This window comes from Ovis canadensis, chromosome X (genome assembly GCF_042477335.2).
Source record: "Ovis canadensis isolate MfBH-ARS-UI-01 breed Bighorn chromosome X, ARS-UI_OviCan_v2, whole genome shotgun sequence".
NCBI lineage: Eukaryota > Metazoa > Chordata > Mammalia > Artiodactyla > Bovidae > Ovis > Ovis canadensis.
In genome coordinates this window covers 106644927-106666629 of record NC_091727.1, presented here as the reverse complement: position 1 = coordinate 106666629, position 21703 = coordinate 106644927, and the positions used below count along the sequence as shown (strand labels likewise).

General features: G+C 39.5%; 1 long non-coding RNA gene across 2 annotated transcripts in view; it reads right to left on the bottom strand.

Annotated features, from left to right (window-relative positions):
• Nucleotides 1–21703, bottom strand: part of LOC138931170 (uncharacterized) — an 854662-nt gene that overhangs the window by 814343 nt on the left and 18616 nt on the right. Inside the window, exon 3 of one of the 2 annotated variants that reach the window (XR_011446431.1) lies at nt 11242–12692. The exons of the other annotated variant lie outside the window; for it this stretch is intronic. This is a non-coding gene — a long non-coding RNA (uncharacterized lncRNA). Of the gene's footprint in view, nt 1–11241; nt 12693–21703 lie in introns of those variants that run through there. 2 annotated transcript variants of the gene reach the window in all.

Genomic DNA, 21703 nt, shown 5'->3' with positions numbered 1-21703 from the left:
CTGATGCTCCAGGCCAGTTGCATCTATCTTGGACTTATCATCCCCTGTCCAGAAACCTTCCACCCCCTACACCTGCCCAGAAGACTTATCACCCCCTGCCCAACTAAAAATGCCATCTCAACTAAAGAATACCCAAAACATCCCGCCTGATCGCTTCCACAAACCTCCCTATAAATACGGAGCCTCCCTGATCCCTCTCTGCGCTCAGCCTGGCCATTAGGCCGACTGTCGCCCCTCCTTGCCTGAATAAAGGTAAGCTAGGCCTTACAAATAGCTGTGAAAAGAAGAGAAGCGAAAAACAAAGGAGAAAAGGAAAGATATCAGCATCTGAATGCAGAGTTCCAAAGAATAGCAAGACGAGATAAGAAAGCCTTCCTCAGCAATCAATGCAAAGAAATAGAGGAAAACAACAGAAGGGGGAAGACTAGAGATCTCTTCAAGAAAATTAGAGATACCAAGGGAACATTTCATGCAAAGATGGGCGCGATAAAGGACAGAAATGGTATCGACCAAACAGAAGCAGAAGATATTAAGAAGAGGTGGCAAGAACACACAGAAGAACTGTACAACAAAGATCTTCATGACCAAGATAATCACAGATGGTGTGATCACTCACCTAGAGGCAGACATCCTGGAATGTGAAGTCAAGTGGGCCTTAGAAAGCATCACTACAAACAAAGCTAATGGAGGTGACGGAATTCCAGTTGAGCTCTTTCAAATCCTGAAAGATGACGCTGTGAAAGTGCTGCACTCAATATGCCAGCAAATTTGGAAAACTCAGCAGTGGCCACAGGACTGGAAAAGGTCAGTTTTCATTCCAATCCCAAAGAAAGGCAATGCCAAAGAATGCTCAAACTACCTCACAATTGCACTCATCTCACATGCTAGTAAAGTAATGCTCAAAATTCTCCAAGCCAGGCTTCAGCAATACATGAACCGTGAACTTCCAGATGTTCAAGCTGGTTTTAGAAAAGGCAGAGGAACCAGAGACCAAATTGCCAACATCCGCTGGATCATGGAAAAAGCAAGAGAGTTCCAGAAAAACATCTATTTCTGCTTTCTTGACTATGCCAAAGCCTTTGACTGTGTGGATCACAATAAACTGGAAAATTCTGAAAGAGATGGGAATACCAGACCACCTGACCTGCCTCTTGAGACATCTGTATGCAGGTCAGGAAGCAACAGTTAGAACTGGACCTGGAACAACAAACTGGTTCCAAATAGGAAAAGGAGTACGTCAAGGCTGTATATTGTCACCCTGCTTATTTAACTTCTATGCAGAGTACATCATGAGAAACGCTGGACTGGAAGAAGCACAAGCTGGAATCAAGATTGCCAGGAGAAATATCAATAACCTCAGATATGCAGATAATACCACCCTTATGACAGAAAGTGAAGAGGAACTAAAAAGCCTCTTGATGAAAGGGAAAGAGGAGAGTGAAAAAGTTGGCTTAAAAGCTCAACATTCAGAAAATGAAGATCATTGCATCTGGTCCCATCACTTCATGGGAAATAGATGGGGAAACAGTAGAAACAGTGGCAGACTTTATTTTTTGGGCCTCCAAAATCACTGCAGATGGTGACTGCAGCCATGAAATTAAAAAACACTTACTCCTTGAAAGAAAATTATGACCAACCTAGATAGTATATTCAAAAGCAGAGATATTATTTTGCCGACTAAGGTCCGTCTAGTCAAGGCTATCGTTTTTCCTGTGGTCACGTATGGATGTGAGAGTTGGACTGTGAAGAAGGCCGAGCACCGAAGAATTGATGCTTTTGAACTGTGGTGTTGGAGGAGACTCTTGAGAGTCCCTTGGACTGCAAGGAGATCCAACCAATCCATTCTGAAGGAGATCAGTCCTGGGTGTTCTCTGGAAGGACTGATGCTGAAGCTGAAACTCCAGTACTTTGGCCACCTCATGCGAAGAGTTGACACACTGCAAAGACTCTGATGCTGGGAGGGATTGGGGGCAGGAGGAGAAGGGGACGACCGAGGATGAGATGGCTGGATGGCATCACTGACTCGATGGACGTGAGTCTGAGTGAACTCCGGGAGTTGGTGATGGACAGGGAGGCCTGGCGTGCTGCAATTCATGAGGTCACTAAGAGTCAGACACGACTGAGCGACTGAACTGAACTGAACTTTGTTTCCATCCTGAGTTCCCTCAGGGCTCACCATGAGGCAGGCTAGTGGCTGCTGGTTTGATGGCCATAGCATCCTTACTTTGCTGATATGGCAGGCCAGTTTTTCATTCACATCTCCAAAATTCATGTCTACCTCCACTGCCACCACCCTGGTCTAAGTCACATCTACCTTGGGCTATTGCTAACTGGTCCCTAACTTCTACCTTTGTTCCCCTCCACTCCATTATCCCTGCAGCAGCTTGAGTAATCTCTCTAAAATGTGAATCTGATCATGACACATTTGCTTAAAACCTGTCAATGACTTCTCACTGCTCTTGAGACCAAATCCATAAGATATATGTGAAAGCCATTCCTCTCCCTGAGATGTGCATTTTAGCTCAAGTTCCATCCCCTGCTCACTTGGTTTATTCCAGATCATCCATCCTTCTCTTCAGGAAAGCCGTTCCTGATCCCATTCACCATCTATTTCAGGTTCTTTTGTTATTTGCTGACTAAGAACCATATTATTTCCCTTCTCATCACTTATCTCTATAATTATATAGTCAACATGACTGTTTCATGTCTGTTTCTGCTACTAAACTATAAGCACCAAGAAAGCAAGGAATGTGTATTTTTTGCTTCCTTTTACATCCACAGAACTTCACCCAATGCCTGATATATAGGAAGCACTCAATGAATATCTGTTGAATGATGGTGATGTTAACTACTGCTACAAATAAAAATAAAAGTAATAATTATTTAATTATATTAAATATTGTTACTATTATTAATGTGCTATTTCACTGATAGTTATTCCTCCAGGAACCAACTTTTAAAACACAAAATTCAACTGAAGAAATTTAAAGATCAAACTGGCTCTAGTCAATGATTCATGAATCAGACAGCATCCCATCTAGCAAACAGGAGCTCCAAAAAGCTGTGGGAAAAGCAAGGTTTTTAAAGGCAGGAAGGGGTGGGGACAGAAGGAAGTCACTAGAAGAGAGTGGATCATGTCAGGCAAGATCATATGCCTAAGAGGAGCGGTGGGGGTCTATTGGGAAGATAACCTCACTAGTACTGACCAGGTAATTCCAGATTGACTGGTTACAGGTTACATTGTGGGGAGAAGCTGAAACTGTAGTTAGGTTAGGTATTAAGTCTTGGTTTGCTGGTGTGGGGTTTAGCATAAATGACTCCATTTGGGGCCTAAGCGAAATCAACATTGTTGATCAGTAAATATCCTACCACCTTTTTTCAGAGCCCCTATATATTATTATATGTATCACTTATTATAATATAACTAGTTACCACAGGCAGAGTTATGAGACTCTGAACTCATACTAGAACTAAGTCCTCATTCTGCTACTCTTTGCTACTTTGAACAAATTGGCCTTTTCTGGGACAGAGTTTGTTCTCAGACTCATGAGACGTTAACGAGATCACACATGGAAAGTGCTTAGTACAGTGTCTGGAATATAACATGCACTTACCAATATTACTGGTACATCTTACAGAAAGATCATTGATTAGTCTGAACAAGTACCTATTAAAAAGTACACCAAAACCAGAATATCAAAGGGCCTGTGACAACATGGTGTCTCAGACTGCTAGGGAGAAAATGCCCTCATGATATATAAACATGATTGAATCTTCCTGTAATCTTGAGAAATAAAGGGAACTTTGAAGAAGGCGAGAAAGCTACAGAACATTGAATGGGGCTTCTGAAGGTTAAAATGTATTGTTTACTTAACATGCTAATAGCATCATCTGGCATGCAGAAACAATAGAGTCGGTCCCAAAGTGCTGGCTATCTAAATGGTAGCAAACCTCTGAGGGTACCAATATAATACACTTGATCTAATCTATCCTTCTTTGGACTTCTGTGTCCCTAACTCTCCATAACTCCCTGATTACCTTGAGGAAACAGAATTAATTTCCCATGTCCTTTGTTTGGGAGAATTAGCTAACAGCCCATTTTTCTCCACTCTAATGTTATCTGATGTGCTTAAGCCACTGCTACTCCTTCGAGTAGATACCTTTTTAAAAAGGACCTTGGGGTACGAAAAGCCTTCATGAGGCAAGGGATTGAATCTCCAATGGTGGAATCTAAGTAAGACATGCAAACCAGTAAACAGACTCAGGAAGAACACATCACTCTTTGTGCTTCAATCAGGCAGTGGCTAGGAGCAGGTGTTTACAATCAAATAGATGGGATTTCAAATTCAATTTCAAATCCTAGATCTACAACATACTATCTGGGTGATCCAAGTAAATTAATTAAGTCCACTTCCTCAACTGTTAAATGAGGATAATAAGGATCTACCTTACTAGGTTGTTAGATTAAATAAGATGATATAAAGTCGTCCAAGAAGAATCTGTTTTAATTTTTTGAGTGCTTACATATTTTTATTGTTTAATCATATCTGCTGATTAATAGAACTGACCATGTCCTAGTCTTTTCTGAAAGGGTGGTGGGCTCTTCCCAGAGAGCCCTGAGGCCTGGGCGGTGGTCCACCCTGTTTGTATTTCAAGCAGAGGGTGGAAGAAGCAGCAACAATGGGAAGCCCAGGCCTCTGGCCACTGGTCCCACTTCATGGGTAAGAGCCACATGGAAGACACAAAGAGAGAAACTTGGATAAACCTGTGCCCTCCCCACTACACATGAACAATAAAAGCACAATTCAGAATAATTATCACCAGGCTTCCACTGGGAGAAGTTTGCACACTGCTTTACATAAAGGCCACCAGGTCTATTGACACCCTGAGGACTTAAAGGAGTGAAGTTGTGGGATGCACATAACAGGCATCTCCCAACAACTACCCTTTTTAGTAAACCTCAAAACTGTTGTTCAGACCCCTTCAGTCTGCTCCCAGAAAGCTCAGACAGTTTCTGCTTTCGACTTTAGAAACTCCAGGCTTTCCCCAAGTCCTTCCCCTCTATCAAAATGTACCTATTTGCTCCCTCAAGTTCCTACTCATTACTAGATGTCAGTGATATAATTTGGAGTTAAAACATTAATATTTTGATGATTTTGCTTCCCATCAACCACAAATAAGAGCTTCAGAGTGTGCATTATGGAGGATATTAGATCAACAAATATTTTTGAGGGTTTAGTGTGCACCTAGCATTGTGCTACATCCTGTAACACTGTACAAGGAACAGAAGAATTGCCACAGTGGGTCAATCCAGCCTACTATCCAGTTGCTAACATTAGCAATGAAGCATATGCTCAGGAAAAAGCAGAGGCAAAACATTCATACAACCTTTCTGGCTAGCAATTTAGCCAAACATAGCAAAAGCTTTAAAATTGTATATAATCCTTGACCCAGGAATTTTGCTCCTAAGAATCTTTTCTAAAGAAATAATCAGAGATATACACAAAGATGCAAGCATAATGAAATACCAAAAACCTGAAAGCAATCTATCCAAAATAGAGGACTGGGCAAATAATTCATTCTGCATCCACATGATAGAAAATTGCATATAAATTAAAGTTATATTAATACAAGACTCTTTAAAGACAGGAAATATCTATTCACTGCTGATTGTGAAATTTTTTAAATTTTATGCATAGAAAAAAGATTAAAAAGATATATACCCTAAATGGTGAAAGAAAATGACTATGTCAGAATGATAGGATTACTAATGACCTTTTTTGAGCTACATGATCTAAATTTTCCTGAAGAAACATTTTTTAATTATTACAAAACAATAAAACTTATGCTTTTTAAATTTCACATTCCCTGAGGACTGTTTGTCTTCCTTATAACATCAAAGAGTAAGTCCCAGCTTCTCCTATTTTAGCCATTTAATAGTTTTGCATTTATAAATGTGGCTAACATTTTTAATCCTTTTGATTTCTGGTTAATAATTTCTTGTATTATTTTTTTTAATCATTGTACCTTCAAAGAAGGTTGCAAGAAATGTACAGGGAAGTCCCATGCACTGTTTCTTCAGTATCCCCGATGTTAGCATCTTATATAACTATAATGCAACATCAAAACTGGAAACTGACATTGATATAATTCACAGTGCTTATTCAGATTTCACCAGTTATACATGTATTCATGTCTGAGTGTGTGTACGGATGAGTGTTTAGCTCTATATAATTTTATGACATGTATAGCCTTCCATAACCACCACTACAATGAAGATAAAGAGTATTTTCATTACCGCAAGGATACTTCATGCCTCCCTCTCCAATTCTCTAACCTCTAGCAACCACTAAACGTTTGTCCATCTCTATAATTTTGTCCCTTCAAAAATGTTGTATAAATGGAATCACACAGGATGTAACCTTTTGGGATCAGACGTTCTTACTCACTGTAATTTGGTGATTCATCCAGGTTGTCATATGTATTCATAGTTCATTACTTTTTCTTGCTAAGTAGTATTCCAAAGTATGGATGTGACAGTATGTGCAACCATTCGGCCACTGAAGGACAGTTGCACTGCTTCCAGTTTTTGGCTATTACAAATAAAATTTCTATGGGCATTTGTGTACATTTTAGTATTTTTTTAAATTCTCAGTTTATGTCACCCAAGAACTCAAGAAAGCCCTCATCTCCTGTTATACTAGGACTTGTTTTTTAAAAAATCCATGTTCACCTTAGGTGTACTGGCACAGTTCTATGCGAAACAAGATAAAGAAAAGAACATGGAGTTACACTGATTTCTCGCTGAATTGTACTTTTTAATTTATCTGTCTCTGTCCCTCAACTATGTGCTACATGGAGGCAAGGATCATGACTGAATTGCCTCTGCTTCTATGGCAGGGCACAGGACCTAGTAGAGAGTAGGTGTTTTGAAAATGTTACCATCTCTAGGGGTGGGTGGGGTCCAGGGATAGATGTTCTAGAAGAAACTCCATGGATTATAATAGGCAGTCAAGGTTGAGAACTACTATTTAGCTGAATAATGATTATTTAAAGGAGAAGAACAAAAGCTCATGATAGGAGAGGGCAGACTCAGGACATAGATGGGGATAAGATGCTTTATTAGCCTTCTCTGCTTGAAAGAGTGAGTTCTGTGTCCAGATTAACCTCTAGACTGCATGGCAGCTGCTAAGTCACTTCAGTCGTGTCCGACTCTGTGCGACCCCATAGATGGCAGCCCACCAGGCTCCCCTATCCCTGGGATTCTCCAGGCAAGAACACTGGAGTGGGTTGCCATTTCTTTCTCCAATGCATGAAAGCGAAAAGTGAAAGGGAATTCGCTCAGTCATGTCCAACTCTTCGCGACCCCGTGGACTGCAGCCCACCAGGCTCCTCCATCCATGGGATTTTCCAGGCAAGAGTACTAGAGTGGGGTGCCATTGCCTTCTCCACTGCATGGCAGAGGACCAATCATTTCTAGTGGTGTTTGAAAAGCGCTATTGTTGAATTCCTACATCTGACTGGGGCAAAGTAAAGCCAGCTTCATCTGTCCCACAGAGTTTTACCTATTTGAAAGGCTGCCCCACACATCTCTGGAGCCCCAGACACCTTGAGGAGTTTGATGGAAAAAGCAATTGGTGACATAAATTGCCTGGAGGTGCTTATTTGTTTAGATGGCATAATTACATTTGGCAGAGCTTTGGAGGGAAGGAACAATGGCTCCTTATATTACTATTACTGAATCACCTGGGAGACAGCCTAAAACTGTCCCTTGACAAATGCCAGTCCTGCCAGACCTCAATAAAATGCTTTGGACATATAAAATCACATCAGAGGCTGGACACAGACTGTGGAAAAGTGACTGGAATGGCCAGGGCCCAACATTTTTAAACACTGAGGGGATTCTGTAGACACTACAGCAGCTGGTTGAAGGACTATTCGAAGATTGCAAAACACCTCGCTGAGTTGGTGCCTGAGATCAGAAGCAGAGCACAGAGTTAAAGAAGGAGGGGAAGGCTTGTACAAAATACCAGGGTCTGTCAGTCAGGAAGATTTGTGCTTGGGGTTCAACTATGCTGTATCTCAAAATAAAGCTGCCCTTGTGGGAGGACCCCTCAAAGAGCAAACAAACCAAGTTTAGTTTTTGCCTGGGCCAACCTTTCTCATGTGCCCTTCCTCTTGAACTTTTGGAGATTGGCATGCTGCCTGGCTTACTGTTCTACCATGTGGTGTCCCCCGCTACCAAGGCCTGGTTTGAGAACTTGAGATCTGTGTTATGTCATAAAGACACAGGGGCAAAGATCAGCACAGCTTTTTGCCAAGTGGAGTCTGTCAGCTGGTGAGATTTAAGATCCAATTCAAAAATTGGAGTCTGTAGCACCAAATCATCAATACAGACAACGTCCTCAAGTATTTTGTGCCCTGCAGGCAAGGATCACAGACCTGGGCTGATTGAGGAAAGGACATCTCCTTTGCACTAGAAAGATGAACTATGAGCTAGTTAGGGATAGTGGGGAGGAAGGAGTCAAGGAAGTATAGGCTCAGTCTGTGGAATTGAGAAGACACCTGCAAAATGCTTTCCCTCAGCTTGCGTGAGTCAAATAAGCTTTATTTGGAGAAGGCGCACCCTGCCTCACATTTTTTCACAGGCCCTCAAAGTGCTTGTTTCAGCTTCAGCCTGCCCTACTGAGAGGGGCCGACTGAAATCTCATATTGGAATGTGGAAAGGCTATGACCCAGACGTCGCTGCTTGCTTCCAAGCTGAGAAGTGAGGTGAGAAGTGACATGATCCAGGTATATATCTAGGCTCAAAGAAAAAGGGATCACGGAAGTCCAGGTGTTGGCAACCATTTTTGACATCAACTAAATAGTCAAAAAAGATGGAAGGCAGGGCAGGGTTGCTACAGTAAATGCACTGGGCCCTGAGCAGTAACTGTGATAAGGCCCTGAAGAAGAGGTCAGAAAGCTCCTGGATGGGGCATGTTCACGTCTTGCTCTATCAGGAACACCACAACTGAGAAGCTGAGGTCGAGAAGATGAGAGAGGGCAAACACAATGAGTGACAGAACACGGTCTGGGATTTGCAGGAGGAGGCATGTGGGGTATCCTGATGTTGTACCAAAATCTGCGGGGGAAGGAATTGACCCTCTACTCACATCTGGATTGGAGAAGGCATTACCTGTTCTCTTCTATACCCATCTGGAGGTTGACGGAAAGAACTGACAAGTGGGTCTTCCTTGGTAGTGACTCCTGAGTTTTCTCCCCTAGCAGTTTATAACATAGTCGAGATTTTAGACTTTAGAATTCAAATCTTGTCTTTACCACTTATTAGCTGTACACTTATTAGTGTGAGCCTGGACAATTTAAACCACTTCTCTGAATCATAGTATTCCCACCTGTAAAATAAGGATGATAATATTTACATAATAGGATTACTGTACAGTTTAAATGAAATATCTATCAATGTCTGATACTAAGAACTCAGTATATTATTATTTGGCTTGATAATTATACATTTTCATCTGAAAGAAGACAGTTTTAGACAGTGGAAAAAAACAAGCTTTGAAGTCAGACTCAGGGTTGGATCCTGGCTCTAAAACTACCTGTGCTAGTTTGAGCAAGCCAGTATCATATGTAACAAGGGACACTCCAAATGACCATCAATATTTACCTCACAAGCATGGCGGATCCAGGTTTTGTGGGGCCTAAAGCTTATACCATTTGGGTTAAATTGGCTTCCTTTAAGTACAAAATTAGGTACAATCCTAAACATTTATTTAGAATCAGACCATAAATCATAAGAAACACACATTTTAAAAACTGACGAACATCACAAACATCATAAAATTTTGAAAGTATTTATTTTCTCATTTAATTAACTCTAATTAAATTAACACATCTCCATGCTACCCTTTTACCTATATTTTCTGGCTGCATAACTTTTGATTGCCTCTTCATCCAATACACCTTTTGTAGTACAATTTCTATAGAGTAGAAAAACAATTTTGTTTTTTTCTGAGAGTTTGCATGCATGCTCAGTCACTGTCTGACTTTTTGTGACCCCATCAACCCTAGCCCACCAGGCTCCTGTCCATGGGATTTTCCAAGCAAGAATACTGGAGTAGGTTGCCATTTCCTCCTCCAGGGGATCTTCCTGACCCAGGGATCGAACCTGTGTCTCCTGCACTTCTGCATCAGCAGGTAGTTTCTTTACCACTGAGCCATCGGTTTCTGAGAGTTTGGAGAAGTCTTCTTCAGCTTCACAATTCACCATCTCTGGTTAATATCATGCCAATTTTCTGGGTTGTTGTAAAACTGAGGAAAATCTCTATCATTTCTTTTATATGTGAGCTGTAAGATTTTACATGTCGAGTTTTTAAAGTAATAACTAATCTTAAATAAGCTTTAGATTTACCACTTCAGAAATGCTTCTGCAAGTCATTCCTACCCGAATACAGCCAGCAATAACTTAACTATATTCAGAAGTCCTAGCAAACCACATAACTATATCCCATTAAGCCCAAATAAATGTATATGTAACTCAATTTCTCTTTGGCTTGATCCCCAAAAGAACAGCTCTGATAAAGACAACCTCTCTTTAGAAAGCAAAGCAAGGCAGGGAATTCCCTGGTGGTCCAGTGATTAGAACTCCACATGTTCACGCTGAGGGTCCAGGTTCAATCCTTGGTTGAGAAACTAAGATCCCACAAGCTGTGTGGTACGGCCAAAAAAAAAGAGAGAGAGAAGAAAGCCAAAAAAAAGGCAGAAAATATGAAAAAGCAAAAGTAGTTTATGTATGGGTAGAAGGTAGAAGACACTCATTCTTAATATATCTTATATCTTCACATGTAGATTCAAAGTTAATAAAAGTATTCCCCTGTCCCACACATGTTTCAAGTATTCTAGGGTTGTGAATTCCACTGTAGAACTTGGAACACCAAACCCCAAAAGAATGAAGCCTCAGAGGAAATCTGGTAGACCTAACCTAAGGTAGGAAAGACTTTCCAAAGGAATACAGCAAGGAGCTTCCCTGGTGGCCCAGGGCTTTGGACTCTGCGCTTCTGCTGCAGGAGGCATGGGTTCAATCCCTGGTCAGAGAACTGAGACCCCACAAGCTGTGTGGCATGGCCAAAAACAACAGTGAAGACCAAAATTCTAAAGGAAAATACAGACTCAACTGTATTAAACTTTAAAACATCTCTGTGGCTAAACCAAACAAAACCAAATGTCAAACAACAAAACTAGAAGAAAAGGTAACTTTTTATTCATATTACAAGGATTAATAGCTCCAGTACAGAAACCCATTAAAATTTTTAAACCATGAGGAATTAAACATTAGAACCATCAAAGAGCATGAAAAGGCAATTCACAGAGAAAGAAATACAAAAGGCAAAAATGCAAAGAATTGGCAAGAATTTAGGGAAACTAAGCCCTCTTACTCTGCTGTCAGGAATGTAAATTAGCTCACCTTTATACAGGGCAATTTGACAATATAAAAATAATATTAAATAGAGTTTATTATTTGCCAAGTGCCCTGTGAAGTGCTTCACACTGATTTATTCAATTGCCACTCAACTGTATATTCAATGTGCATCACATGTAATAATGAAAAACAAGATTCCTTAGACACCCAACAACAGGATTTGGTTAAATAGAACATGGAACCTCTATACAGTAGGACTGAACTAATTTATATTTACCAACATGGAAAACCCTCTAAAATGTAGTAAGGGTTTTTTTTTAAGGCAACAAAAAAGAATGTACAATATACCTGCTAAATAACAAAATTTAAGTTTGAAAGATCTTAATGATTTTATTTAACAATTCATAAATTGGGCAGCATCCCATCTAACATATAGAAAGGAGCTCTGAAGAGCTGTACAAAATGGAAGCCTGTTAATAAGCAGAAGGTGGAGGGACAAAGAAATTACTAGTGATGACTGAATTGTTTCAGGCAAGGTCACCTTTTTTGTGGAGACTGCAGGGGTCTATGAGGTGGATTACTTCACTACTGCTGACCAAACAATTGCAGACAGACTGGAAATTACATTTCTAGGAGAGGATGAAACTGCAATTAGGTTGGGTATTAGGTCTCAGTTCGGTGATGTGGGCTTTAGTATGAGTGACTCCAGTCAGAGCCTCTTGTTTTTTAACAATTCCCCCTTCTGATCAGACCCTCAGCTTAACTAGAAGATGTGATCAAAATTTAAGGCATTAGTGTCACTTCCAGCTATCACTCTGAAGTTCCCACAGTTTTTTGCTGATCTTCTGTGTGGTATTCACAGGTCATGACTTTCTTTGCTGCATTCACAGGTCATGACTTCTGCTTCACAATTTTTAGCTGGTCATTCCCTTCATTCTTTTCTGACATTCTAGTCTTAGAACATTTGCTTGGTGGTGAGCAGCCACCACCATGCATTTTTACGATTCTGAGAACACAGCACACCAGGGGGACTACTGTGACTATGATAAGCAGGACGATTCCCAAAGTCTGGAGCGCACTTCAGAGTCATGGTTTCCAAGACCCAAACCAATCAAAATCAAACACATCAAGGAAAGAACCTGTTGAAGAAGTTACTTTCTCAAACCAGTGGCTTATTCAGTGATCTTATACAGCTGAGTTTCAACTTCAGAAGTGTTAATCCAGGTGCAGCAAGTGGTTCTGGTCACAGCACAAACAACTCCTTGATCAGCTAAAAGATAATCAAGGGTCATCTTTTTATCAAGGGCAAACTTAGAGAGTCTAAAGATGTCTATTGAATGGCTATGGCTTTTGCAGTAGATTCTGTAGTATTCAGGAGTTTGAGATTCCTGATCATAGCCTCACTTGTCTTCACTCCTAACCAGGCAAGTAGGGACTTGCCAGGGGAAGTGAGTCCTGAATCATGAACATCTTAATGAGGTGTCTCAGTTTGACTGTGGACAGTTAGGAGCACAGTTAGCTAACCTAATAGGCATTGATTGCAGAGTTATGCACCAGCCATCTGGGCATGCATTGGCCCAAGGAGAATGACAAACATCACAAAGATAAATTCTGTCAGGGAACAAAGCCATTCCCGCCAAGGTGGCACTGTTAATGGATTGTCGCATGTATCCACTCAAGCCAGGGGTCAGTTAGGTTTTCAGGACAACTGGAAACTAAACCTCCTAACCCAGAATAAAAAGTTGCTCTAAATTCCTTGCAAAGATCGATGCTGCTGGTGAGACCTTTTCGTGACTCGGGGAGATGTGATATAGATAATCATAAGTGTGGGGGTGCAAATGTACTACGATTTACATAGATATTGGTATATAATTGGGCAAATACATTATAACTGAAAAAAAGTAAAACAAGGCACAGGATGTTCTGGACATAAAAGTCAAACTCTAAGTGATTCCTAAGACAGGGAAATCAGTCAAAAATAGAAATTGGTCACAGGGAGGACCAAGGGGTCTCTAGCATCATGTTGTTGTTCAGTCCCTCAGTCGTGTCTGACTCTGCGCTCTCATGGACTGCAGACCACCAGGCTTGTCTGTCCTTCACTATCTCCCAGAGCTTGCTCAAATTCATGCCCACTAAGTCAGTGATTCCATCCAACCATCTCAATCTTCTGGCGCCCCCTCCTCCTCCTGCCTTCAATCTTTCTCAGCATCAGGGTCTTTTCTAATGAGTCAGCTCTTTGCATCAGGTGGCCAAAGTATTGGAGCTTCAGCATCAGTCCTCCCAGTGAATATTCAGGACTGATTTCCTTTAGGATTAACTGGTTTGATCTCCTTGCAGGGACTCTCAAGAGTCTTCTCCAACACCATAGTTTAAAAGCATCAAATCTTTGATGCGCAGCCTTCTTTATGGGCCAACTCTCATATCCATACATGATTATTGGAAAAACCATAGCTTTGACTATACAGACCTTTGCTGGCAAAGTAATGTCTCTAGCATCATAGAAAGGCAATTATGATGACAAATCCAGCAGTCTGAAAGGTAAACTCTATTAGTAATGGCCTGGAAGATAAGGATGATGGCATTAACTTTCCAGGTCAATGCCAGAGTAAAGGAAAGAAAGAGAAGGGGAGAGGGTTTCATGTTTGGCTCAAGTATGAAATTTTGATCTGGCATCTTAGCAGTCTACATCAATGTTAGCTACTTTTCTTCCCCTGATTTGGAGGTGTCTGATTTCCACTGTCTGTGCTATGCTGTGCTTAGTCATGTCTGACTCTTTGCGACTCCATGGACTGTAGCCTGTCAGGCTCCTCTGTCCATGGGAATTCTCCAAGCAAGAATACTGGAGTGGGGTTGCCATGCCCTCCTCCAGGGGATCTTCCCAACCCAGGGATCAAACCCAGGTCTATTATGTCTCCTGCATTGGCAGGTGGGTTCTTTACTATCTGAGCAACCAGGGAAGCCCTCCAGTGTCTACACAGGACAAGCTGTCAGGCGGAGCATTCTTTAGCGGTGAGATGTGTACTCAAGGTTTAAGTTCCTGAAGTTCGGTTGCCATCTGGATAAATGAGGAAGACCTGGTATAGTCCCTTGAAAGAAAACTTAAGAGCAGCTTTATTCTTGTGGATTCCAAATCAGAAGGGTGGGAGAAAACTGGAAACATTAGTTCAGAGTTATAGCCAGATATTTGAGGAAACTAAAAGAACTGAGGATCCAGTCCAGTTTACAGGTATATAACAAAACTTCAAAGATCAAAGACAGTTAACAGACTAAAATCTAGTATTTACAAAGGTGCAAACATAATTTTTCTCTCTACAATCACCCCCATTATTTTAACCAAGATTATCACAGTAAAACTAATTTGTTTGTATTAAAGTTGGGCTTGCTATTTATACAAGTGCAGCAAGAACAGTGACTGGGTATTACTTTTAAGTTCAGTCTTAAACTTAAGTTTAAATTCTTTTTAAGATACATTTGCTGGAACTTTGCATAAGAAATCTCAGCTTAAACTTTTAAAAGCCTCTGAGAACAGGAAGTCTAGCCTACATTTTGCCTAGAGCTTGTGTGAATTCCTCTCTTCTTGAGATTCTCAAAACATCTAGCTTTATGAGCCTGCCAGGAAGTAACCTTCCTTACTCACCTGATAAGGTTACCAGGAATCCAGTAAGCAAGGTACTAGGTCAGTTTTCCAAGAGGCTTTAAAAGTCAACCTTAATACCTTAAAACTATCTGGTCATATCTGAGTCTATGCACATCTCTCTCAAATCCATCGTTCCCATCAAAGCCTTGGTAATACAGCCAATGTTTCTGTGTTCTGTTACAAGGAGAACAAACGGATCCTTATTGAACTTAGGCAAATAACTAACGATATTGCCATAAAAAGAATACCTAAGAGTTTCTCAATTATGGAGGGATCAAGCAGGGAGAAAAAGTACATGCTGCCTCTTTGCTTACAAAGGGATACTTAACCAAATTGCTCCATGTCACAGCTAGCTTAAGAGAAAAGCTTTTCTTATATCTGGAAAAACAAAACATTAAAGAACCAGCAATGTTTCGATCAAAGTCATTAAAAATTATAATCATCCTCCTCAATTCATTCAGACCCATGTAATTAATACTTGTTCTGCTTGAATCCAGTTTTTCCATTAGTTCTGGAAACTCTTACCCAGTTCAGTTTTATGATCTTAAAGTTATCAGAAACCTGTTCTTTCCGTGAATCTCTTGAAGATGAAAGTACTTTGCAGAACAATTTTGCAAAAGCATCAGAGTAAAACAATGTACATGTGTGCTCCATCATGTCCAACTCTGAGACCCCATGGATTGTAGCCCACCAGGCTCTTCTGCCCATGGGATTTTCCAGGCAAGAATACTGGAGCAGGTTGCCATTTCCTCCTCCAGGGGATCTTCCTGACCCAGGGATATCCGCATCTGCTGTGTCTCCTGTATTAGCAGGCAGATTTTTTTTTTTTACCACCAAGCCACCTGGGAAGCCCAGTAACTGTATAAAGACTTACGTGTATACCCGTGGCAGATTCATGTTGATATATGGCAATACCAATACAATATTGTAAATTAACCTCCAATTAAAATAAATAAGTTTATATTTTTTAAAAATGCTTGTTGTTAAAGATCTGATGAGAGTTAATTACAATGGAATTGATGAGAAATTTTGGTTATTTTGGTAATAACTGGAATTACTACTGAAAACATACCAGGACACTTCAAATTCCCAGGAATTTCATCCAATTTCTGGAACATCTATCAGTTCAGTTCAGTTCAGTCGCTCAGTCGTGTCCGACTCTTTGCGACCCCGTGAATTGCAGCACGCCACGCCTCCCTGTCCATCACCAACTCCCAGAGTTCACTCAGATTCACATTCATCAAGTCCGTGATGCCATCCAGCCATCTCATCCTCTGTTGTCCCCTTCTCCTCCTACCCCCAATCCCTCCCAGCATCAGAGTTTTCCAATGAGTTAACTCTTCGCATGAGGCGGCCAAAGTACTGGAGTTTCAGCTTTAGCATCATTCCTTCCAAAGAAATCCCAGGGCTGATCTCCTTCAGAATGGACTGGTTGGATCTCCTTGCAGTCCAAGGGACTCTCAAGAGTCTTCTCTAACACCACAGTTCAAAAGCATCAATTCTTCAGCGCTCGGCCTTCTTCACAGTCCAACTCTCACATCCATACATGACCACTGGAAAAACCATAGCCTTGACTAGATGGACCATAGTTGGCAAAGTAATGTCTCCGCTTTTGAATATGCTATCTAGGTTGGTCATAACTTTTCTTCCAAGGAGTAAGCGTCTTTTAATTTCATGTCTGCAGTCACCATCTGCAGTGATTTGGGAGCCCAAAAAAATAAAGTCTGACACTGTTGCCACTGTTTCTCCATCTATTTCCCATGAAGTGATGGGACCGGATACCATGATCTTTGTTTTCTGAATGTTGAGCTTTAAGCCAACTTTTTCACTCTCCTCTTTCACTTTCATCAAGAGGCTTTTTAGTTCCTCTTCACTTTCTGCCATAAGGGTGGTGCCATCTGCACATCTGAGGTTATTGATATATTTATACAAATACAACATAAAGAAGGTTTAGTACAACTTATTTGACAGTTCTTCCCATGTAATCTAGCATATCAAATATACCTAAGTTAAACATCTCTCTTTTTCTAAAGAGAGTCATTTTTCTGTGACTTTCCAGAGACCTTCTGGAAAAATCTCAAAGTTACTTCCAGGTCAAAAAGACTTCATGTTGATTTGATTTTTTTGGCAGGGGGTTGGGGAGAGAATTGTCAAAAATATCAAAAGGCTTCACAAACATTTTGTCAAATAGGATCATAGGTCACTGAAACAACAATTATCTGTTTAGCCATAGTGACAAAGACTTCACAGGCAAATACAGAAAGTTAAATAATTGTAAAAAATTTGGAAAAAAAAAAAACAGAATACCTTAGCTCTTTAATAGAGAAGACTCAATTTTCTTAAGTAATCTAAGACTTGATAAAGACAATGTGAAACACAGGAAATTATTTTGATAAGACACAAAACCTTTGTCTTCTAAGCAAATTACTTAAAAGATAAAACCGTTTATAATCTCTTACAAGAGCAGACCAATAGTTAGTGTACAAAAGCTTGGCCCTTTTAAAGTAGAGAGAAAATCAAACTCTAATATTGTACCAGCTACTTTTGATATTAAAATCCATTTTTCACTCAAATAAATTCATTTTAATCTTAGCCAGCTTAACCATGCATAAAATTATTTTCCCAAGATTCCTTTCCCATAAACATTTTACAACTGTCTTTTTTACATTCAGATTTTGTCATATATTTTTCCTCTTTCCTATTCTGAAATAACCAGCCTCAGGACAAAGCTATTAATACTTTCCTTCCCCTCAACAAAAATGCGTTTCTATTCCTCATACCTTCTTTTACTGAAAACATACACCCTACTTTCCTTGCATGGAAACATTTCCCTTATTATTTCTAGTAGTTTTAATTACATATATAATTGTTAACCCTTAAAAACCTTAATTACTAGTGAAAATAAATAAACAATTGTGAACTATTTTATACATTAGCATTTTGTGGAAAATTTATAAACATTTTAATTTTCTAGAAACATATGCTTTTTCATCGTGATTTTTTTCAATGTGGCACAAAACGTGTTTACTAATAAACCCAAATCTTTTTGTTCCTCTATAAAATGAAACCGAAAGTAAATAACATTACATTTAGTAGTTAGTGTTTTTGTATTTCATCTTATTTGGAAATTATCTAGATATTTAATGACTATCCATCACTTAATTTAACTAAGCAAAACTTTAAGATTTCAGGTTACCAAAAAGATTGTGGAAACTGCTTAAGGAGACATATTGTGAAACATAATTATTGCTAAAAACTTCACCTAAAAACTCTAACCTCACATCTATTTAAATCACTTGTTTTCAACAATTGTGCTTAGCTTACTTCATCATACCAGGTTATATTTCTTGCTGACAAGTTTTATAACAGAGATAACATAAACTTATTTGACTAATAAACCTAGATAGAATAAAAGTTGTATGTATGCATTATATTCACTGTTGATAACACTAAAGACATGTCTATTTTAATTAAACTAACAGATTTGAATTAGATTTAATACCAAATATTTTCCTAGATCACATGAACCTGAAAAGCATTTGGGTTAGTTTCTGTTATATTTTTTGAGAATTGTATAAATACTAAATTCACATAGGCATTCTTTTTCTTTAAGCCAATTATACAGAACTCCAGTCTGTTTTTACAAATTAATTTTGACAAAACCATCTGGAGGTTAAAAAAAAAAAAATACAACACATCTACAACATATACAGAAACACACACAAAAAAACGCTGACCCAAACTATAGTTAAGATTTTATAGTTCTTGTTCTAAAATTTTAACCATGAGGCAGGTAAGACAATGTAAAACTCACTAGCTTGAAAAAGAACAGTTGAAATAAGTATACCTGCTCCAATGTCTATGGCTAAAGCCTTTTCTACTAATATTTGTGGAGAAAACACTTTAGATTTGTATTTGTCCTTAACAAGTAACCTCTAACTTTCCCAGTTCTTTTTTTATTGGAGTATAATTGATATACAATGTTTTGTTAGTTTCTGCTGTACAACAAGGTGAATCAGCTATATGTATACATACATCCCCTCCCTTTTGGGCCTTCCTCCCACCCCTCATCCCACCCCTCTAGGTCATCACAGGGCACCTAGTTGAGTTCCATGTGCTATACAGCAGCTTCCTACTAGCTAGCTATTTCACACATGGAAGTGTACATATATCAAGCCTAATCTCCCAAATCGCCCCACTCTCCTCTTCCCGCACTGTGTCCACATGCCCATTCTCTACATCTGCATCTCTATTCCTGCCCTGAGAAGACGCTCATCTATACCATTTTTCTAGATTCCGTATGTATGTGTCAATATACGATATTTTTTTCTGACTTACTTCACTCTGTAAGACAGACTCTAGGCCCATCCACATCTCTACAAATGACCCAATTTTGTTCCTTTTCATGGCTGAGTAATTAATATTCCATTGTACATATGTACCACATCTCCCTTATCCATTCATCTGTTAATGGACATTTAGATTGCGCCCATTTCCTGGCTGTTGTAAATAGTGTAAATGAACATTGGGTTACATATGTCTTTTTGAATTATGGTTTTCTTAGGGTATATGCCCAGTAGTAGAACTTCTGGGTCACTTGGTAGTTCTATTTTTAATTTTTTAAGGAATATCCATACTGTTCTCTACAGTGGCTGTATCAATTTACATTCCAACAGTGTGGGAGGGTTCCCTTTCCTCCACACCCTCTCCAGCATTTATTTAGATTGTTTGATGATGGCCATTCTGACCACTGTGAGGTGATACTTCATAGTTTTGACTTGCATTTCTCTAATAATTAGTGATACTGAGCATCTTTTCATGTGCCTCTTGGTCATCTATATGTCTTCTTTGGAGAAAGGTCTATTTAGGTCTTCCACCCATTTTTTTATTGAGTTGCTCTTTTGATATTGATCTGCATGGGTTGTTTATATATTTTGGAGATTAATCCCTTGTTGGTTGCTTCATTTGCAAATATTTTCTCCCACTTTGACGGTTGTCTTATCATCCTGTTTATGGCTTATTTGCTCTGCAGAAGCCTTTAAGTTTAATTAAGTCCCATTTGTTTTTTTTATTTGTTTCTTTGTATTTTCATTACTCTTGAAGGTGAGTCAAAAAAGATCTTGCTGTGACTTATGTCAAAGAATGCTTTGCCTATGTTTTCCTCTAAGAGTTTTATACTGCCCAGTCTTACATTTAGGTCTTTAATCCATTGGGCAAGAGAGCTTTTATAGCAGTTTGTATTTTTAAAAGGCTTCCCCCCATTTGGGGGAGAATGGATACATGTGTATGTATGGTTGAATCCCTTTGCTGTACACCTGAAACTATCACAACATTGTTAATTGGCTATACACTGATATAATAAAAAAAAAACTTTTTAAAGCCTTCCCCCCTACTTTTTCATTTTGATCTCAGGAATTGAGGATGGTCTACATAAGAGTTGCCAGAGAAAGACTAGGCAAAACAATTAGATATCAAAGACAGAGAAATAATGCAAGTTCCTCCAAAAAGGACTTTTGTTCTTTAAAGACCAGAATTTTTACAATATGTACAAGCTTCATGAGATAAATAGAGGAGGTTTTGGGATAACAAGGTAAAAAGGATAGGTGAGCTCTGCATTTTTTCTGCAGTCACATTTCTGGTTTTGCAAAGATCTGTAAGATAAGGATAGTTGCTTTCAATTTCTCAAGAAATTAAGAGGCAACTTAAATGACATCAGCCAAGAGAACGCACTGGTCACAGCAAACACCCTCTTCCAACAACACAAGAGAAGACTCTACACATGGACATCACCAGATGGTCAACACCGAAATCAGATTGATTACATTATTTGCAGCCAAAGATGGAGACGCTCTATACAGTCAGCAAAAACAAGACCAGGAGCTCACTGTGGCTCAGATCATGAACTCCTTATTGCCAAATTCAGACTTTAATTGAAGAAAGTGGGGAAAACCACTAGACCATTCAGGTATGATCTAAATCAAATCCCTTATGATTATACAGTGGAAGTGAGAAATAGATTTAAGGGACTAGATCTGATAGATAGAGTGCCTGATGAACTATGGACGGAGGTTCGTGACATTGTACAGGAGACAGGGATCAAGACCATCCCCATGGAAAAGAAATGCCAAGAAGCAAAATGGCTGTCTGAGGAGGTCTTACAAATAGCTGAGAAAAGAAGAGAACTGAAAAAAGCAAAGGAGAAAAGGAAAGATCTACCCATTTGAATGCAGAGTTCCAAAAAATATCAAGGAGAGATAAGAAAGCCTTCCTCAGCGATCAATGCAAAGAAATAGAGGAAAAAAACAGAATGGGAAAGACTAGAGATCTCTTCAAGAAATTTAGAGATACCAAGGGAACATTTCATGCAAAGATGGGCTCAATAAAGGACAGAAATGGTATGGAACTAACAGAAGCAGAAGATATTAAGAAGAGGTGGCAAGAATACACAGAACTGTACAAAAAGGATCTTCGTGACCAAGATAATCACAATGGTGTGATCACTACACTCACCTAGAGGCAGACATCCTGGAATGTGAAGTCAACTGGGCCTTAGGAAGCATCACTACGAACAAAGCTAGTGGAGGTGATGGAATTCCAGTTGAGCTCTTTCAAATCCTGAAAGATGATGCTATGAAAGTGCTGCA